This window comes from Carlito syrichta, unplaced genomic scaffold (assembly GCF_000164805.1).
Source record: "Carlito syrichta isolate Samal-C Ts95f unplaced genomic scaffold, Tarsius_syrichta-2.0.1 Scaffold287339, whole genome shotgun sequence".
Taxonomy (NCBI): domain Eukaryota; kingdom Metazoa; phylum Chordata; class Mammalia; order Primates; family Tarsiidae; genus Carlito; species Carlito syrichta.
Genome location: NW_007231435.1, coordinates 26,684 through 32,334, shown reverse-complemented (window position 1 = coordinate 32,334; position 5,651 = coordinate 26,684). Strand labels below are relative to the sequence as shown.

Sequence of the window (5,651 nt, the reverse complement as noted above, 5' to 3'; positions counted from 1 at the left end):
GGGGTGAGGTCCGTTTTCTGCAATTTCTTCAGAGCTGATAATGGGCGTAGTCCTGCCTAGCCAGAGATCAAAAATCTCTCCTGGTCTGACTCCCTGTCCAGATTTGTTTCAGCAGTGGCATTGTGTGCAGGCACTAACTGGAATTCTTGCATGACTGTTATGTGGGCATGAAATTACTGGATTCTGGCTCAATAAAATGAATAAAGTCAGGCATACATTTTGACAATTACAGGTAGTGGCTGATTACCTTTTGTACAAAAGCTACAAGGCCTGAAGTTGTTAGCATAACTTAAATGATAAACTTTAATTTCTGTGGCTTTATTACAAGTACCAGCCTTTGGAGTTTTTAATGTATTTCTGGACTATAATGGTAGCCTGACAGATTGTTTTAGACTGTAATTTGAACTAGGCACTCAAGTAAATTTTATATAAAATTCGAAGGGAAATCTGAAAATGTTTGAAGAGTTGCATCCAGAAAAGACTTTATTATGCCTAGATTGTTGATTTCTTTCGAATATATATATTTTTTTCATAAACTTTTCTTATACCATTTTTGGCATGCTTATACTATTTTATTTTTGTTCTTTACCCCCTTTTAAAAAATTCTCAGATAACTATCTACTTTATTATAGGACAGAAATTTACCAATAAGATCTCTTCTTGATAAAAAAAAAATTTTTTTTTCTTATATTCCTCTTTTTTTCCTTACTAAAACCTTATTTGTACACTAACAATCTTTTTATACTTTTCCTTTGCTTTTTACTTTCCTTTTTATTTATTCACAGATAACCTTTTACAATCATAATTTGAATTCACCTTTTAGTAACTGTTAGGTGAAACATTTAAGTTTTGGAACACCTTTAATTCCCGCTAGAAAGCAGGTTTTAGGAGAAAAGTTCAGTATCAGCACAAGGGCTAAAAACTTAGCTTCAGTATTAATTAAGAAATTAATTTGGATGCCAACCACATTCATATAGACCAAGGGTTTCTCTGAGGTGATGGCAAACAGAGCACTGGGCTGGGCCGTGCCCTCTTCCTTCAATCAGCAGCCATTATCACCAAGCTAGGTGTTCCCCCTCCCCTTCAAGAGAGGCCACACCTTCTCTTTCAGTGGCTTTTTAGTCCAGATGTTGGACAAGGTCCTGGGGGCTTAGGCCATTAAGAACAATTGTGCTTTTAGTGCCCAGATTGACCACATTCATAGCAGCATAAGAATAACCAGAGTTAGCCGGGCTCAGTGGCTCAGCCTGTAATCCCGCACCTTTGGGAGGCTGAGGTGAGTGGATTGCCTGAGCCCGCGGGTTTGAGACCCACCTGGGCAGTGAGACCTCATCTCTACAATAAATCAAAAAATCAGCCAGGTGTGGTAGCACATGCCTGTAATTCTGGCTACTCGGAAGGCTGAGGTGGAAGGATCGCCGGAGCCCAGCAGGTGAGGCTGTGGTGGCTGGGAGCGGCCACTGCACTCCAGTCTGAGCGACAGAATGAGACTCCAACTCAAAAAAAAAAAAGCCATAAACAGCAATGCCAGGAATCGCTAGAACCCTGATGACTTCTTCCAAGCTGAGTGTTCTCAGCCCTTCTTGAAGCCCTCTTTTTTGTTCTATGACTTTCCAGTGATGCCTACAAAATGGCCTGGTACGAACCCTTTTTAGAGTGAACAGACCACAAAATATGTAAAATCATCTGTTTCTACTTATTCCTAATTATGAACAGGCAAAATTGTCAAAAATCCTCATGAATTACTAAACAGTAGCCTTAGTTGTAAGACGTGGACAATTAAGTGAGAGTGATTAGGTCTCACTCTATGCTCCACAGAGTGTGCCTTGTACTTGACCTGTTCCTTACTGAACTTGCAAGGTGACTTAATCAGGTGGGAATGACCAGTTCCCGTGCCTTATTAAGTCTTGCAAAGTATTCAGCATTTAAAGCTTTACCAGTTTTTTAAAGGGTATGCTAGTCAGACATAGCCAAAAAAGCAAGCATTAGTGTTATCTAGCATTACAATTTAAAGTAGGGACTTAGCATACATTATATGACTTTAAGAGATTTCCCAACAGTTTTACAGGAGCAAGTAGTTGATTAGGATCTTAGGCAAGGCCTAAACCTTTAGAAACAGACTTACTTTCAACTAACCTGGCTTCTAGCATTTGAAAACAAGAACAATCTATTCAGTCCCTTAGTTGCCAGAGAAAGATTACAAAATTTTCTACAAGGCTGGCATTAACTTGCACTGAGTTAGCAAAGGCTAAATAGCATATAAGAGACATTTCTATGTTTCTTTGCAGGTGCATTAGAATGAACTTCCTTCAGAATTTATGAAGGAGAACATAGGCTAAGGAAGGGAGTGGGTGTGGTCCCGGGAAAGAATTCAAGATAACCAGTAGCACTTCACATGCGTAGCAGGCAATTTTCCCACAATCTTAACAACAAAAGGCAGGAATTTTAACAGTGCCAACGGGTTGGGAGAAACACCATACAAATACAGGGAGGGAAACATAAAATGACATAAAGAAACAGCTGCCAATCAAGTTTTTAAAAGACGACATGTCTCATCAAACAAAGCACAATAACTCAACCACCTCCTTAGCAGATTCAAAACAACAGACACACACAAACAAGAGAATGAGGGATATGGGAAACATCTGTTTCGTTCCTCTCCAGCCATACTCCTTGTGAAGATATCTCAGATACCTCTTAGCAATTGGCAGGTTGGTACACCCCCAACGCAGACTTACTTTATGTGGAGCCCTCCCACCATCCGTTTCATTCACACACAATCACACAGCACATTCTTCAACCCTCTGCCCTAATCCTAGGAGTCCATGGGTTCATCTTCAGACAGTGTTGCCTTCCACTGCCTTTCAGCCCTTTCCTTCAGGCTGAAGATTACTAGCAGACTCCAGGAGGTGATCAAGCTCCCCTTCTGCCATCCGTTGGCAGGTCTATGCAAAGGCCCTTATTTCTACCCTTTCTGTCGGGCGGTCTTTCTGTCCTTTCCGTCAGGTGGTCATCCTTATGCCAGTTCCTCGTCTCTTGGGTCCATGTTGTGCTTTCGTGGTCTGAGCTTCAGTGCACCAGGAGGGGCCTCCCTCCTACGTATCAAAAGGTCCATTGCACACCAGGCGAGATTGCCCTTCCTGTCATCCTGGAGGTTGCACCCCAATGACAAAAGAAGTGGAACACAACGTCTCCAAACTCTCCTTTCCTGGCCAGTGCACCAGAATAATGAAGCAGGAAGACAGAGAGGTCATGACACCGAGACTATTATAGAAGTGGTAATTTTATTTATGCCAGCAGACTCGGCGGTCTAATGCTCCCAGGCCAAACCCCCAGAAAGGGAGAAGAGGGGTCTTATACCTTTGTTTAGGTAAAGGAAGGGAGTCCTGTTGAGCGATTACACATTTTCTGTGGAATTGACAAGGTTGTACTCAACAAAATCAGATTTTCAAAGAACAAATAGTTTCCAGGAAACGCAGGACAAGTAGGGGCTGTAAACTGTCCACTTCAAAAGGGGGGGATTTGGATGAGTCTGTGAATTGGTCACTCTTTTGCATTTCCAAGAAAACCATTCTCTGCTATTTGGCTTTCCCAAGCAAAAACTTGTCTGGCAGGTTTTCTGAGCTTGCTGATTGATCTCTGAAAGGGAATACTTTTAACTGCTATCAGTTCCCTCTCTGCCACAATGGCAAGTCTATCACCACATATGGCAAGAGGGGTGTCTGGTTGAGGCATGAGAGATGAAGGGAGGAAAGACTAAAGGAAATGCTGACAAAAAGATGCCAAACTCTGAAAAATATTTTAAGATGGTTTATTCGGGCCAACCTGGGGACCTAGACATATGACATATATCTCCAGAAGGTCCTGAGAATGTATGCCCACTGTTGTTGAATGGTATCTTGGTTATATAAAATTTAGGAGAATAGAATTTACAAGAAACCATAAATCAACACATGTGAGATTACGCTGGTTCTTTCCAGGGAGGTGAGATGGTTCCAGGAGAGGCCCTCAGGCTATAGCTGATTTCAGATTTTCTGACTGATGACCAGTCAGCATAGTTATCTAAGAAATTGTGAAAGCAGTAAGAGAAATAGGCAACTTGAGAAAGACAAGGGAGCAGAGTGTCTTGATATGTAGATGAAGTTTCATTGTTGGTGATGGTGATGGTAGACTTTAAAGAGATCAGGTGATTGTTTTTAAAATATGCAAGAGACCCCAAAAGATAGTTGAACGGACAGACAGAGAGTGGGGAAATACTTTTTAAATCTTGTTCCTAGCCAGGCTCGGTGGCTCAGCCTGTAATCCCGCGCCTTTGGGAGGCTGAGGTGAGTGGATTGCCTGAGCCCACGGGTTCGAGACCTGCCTGGGCAGCGAGACCTCATCTCTACAATAAATCAAAAAATTAGTCGGGCGTGGTAGCGCGCGCCTGTAATTCCGGCTACTCGAAAGGCTGAGGCGGAAGGATCACGGAGCCCAGCAGGTCGAGGTTGTGGTGGCCGGGAGCGGCCACTGCACTCCAGTCTGGGCGACCAAGTGAGACTCCAACTCAAAAAAAAAAAAAAAATCTTGTTCCTAAACCTTAATACAATAATGAGAAAGTAAAAGCTATGTTCTGGAATAATGCATAATTTAGGTAAAGACTACCTTTGCCAACTTTGTCTTTTCAGAAACACAGACTTCCCAACACGACAAGTATCAACCCATTGCATACTCAATGTGTAGTGACCAGGACCACCTCCCCTCAGAGTTTTCTGCCCAGACTTCCTGGTGCCCTAAAGCCAGGCAGATTGGCAATCACGCTTGCCTAGAGTAAAGGGAATTTATAAGACCTATGACTTCATGTATTACAAAAGCTATGCAGATCGCAGGACTTGAGACAGCTCAGAAGGAGAAGTAAATGGGTATTCAATCTTCCTGTAGGTTGGGTGCCATCTGCAGGAAAATCAAGAATCCCCCAAAGCTACCTGCTGGGAATGCATAGGAGATAAAGGGAAATGCATCCTCCATTAGCTCTAAGGAATGTTATTCAGGAATTTATAGGAGCACTGGAAACCTTATCAAGCCCTTCTCTAGAGGCTGTGAGAATATGGGCAAACATTAGCGGGTCTCTGTGTCACAGGATCTCCAAGACATTTCCAGATGGTCAATGAGGAAGTCACAGCAGTCACACCTACCTGAGTGCAACAGCCCAAGGGGAAGGATTAAAGTAAAGCTGGGGCTTGAGGGGCTACGGGGCCACACTCACCTAGAGTGCAGGCCTGCTCCCTGTCTGTGGGGAGTGAAGCTTTCTTAAATAAATCTTTTTTGTTCTTACCTCTTTGTGTGTTGCAATTCTTTGCATTCCTCGGATCTCTGGGTTGCCAGTGTGCACCTCTGGCTTGTCAGTTCCGGCAGCGCTGCACCTCTCTCTCCATCCTTCCATCCCAACCTCACCCTATCTGCACCCTAACAATAGTTTTATAGGGTCATAAGATACTTTGGCTTTTCCTTCTTTATCTTCCAGAGTCAGATTGGAGAGTAAATCCTATCAAATTGAAAGTTAAGAATTTGGCAATGAAAAGGGAAAAAAAAGTCAGCTTAGTCTTCCACAGGGAAAGGGCAAGAAAGGAAAAAAGAGAGCGAGAGATCTTGCACATTATAGATGCAGATAC

At 42.8% G+C, this 5,651-nt stretch overlaps 1 pseudogene across 1 annotated transcript in view; it reads right to left on the bottom strand.

Moving 5' to 3' along the window:
• The window catches only part of LOC103254690, a 10,670-nt pseudogene extending 5,248 nt beyond the window's left edge, over positions 1 to 5,422 (bottom strand). Inside the window, exon 1 of the transcript XR_503977.1 lies at positions 5,315 to 5,422. The product of XR_503977.1 is annotated as a casein kinase II subunit beta pseudogene (transcript). The remainder of the gene's footprint in view (positions 1 to 5,314) is intronic.
• Positions 5,423 to 5,651: the final 229 nt, after the last annotated feature.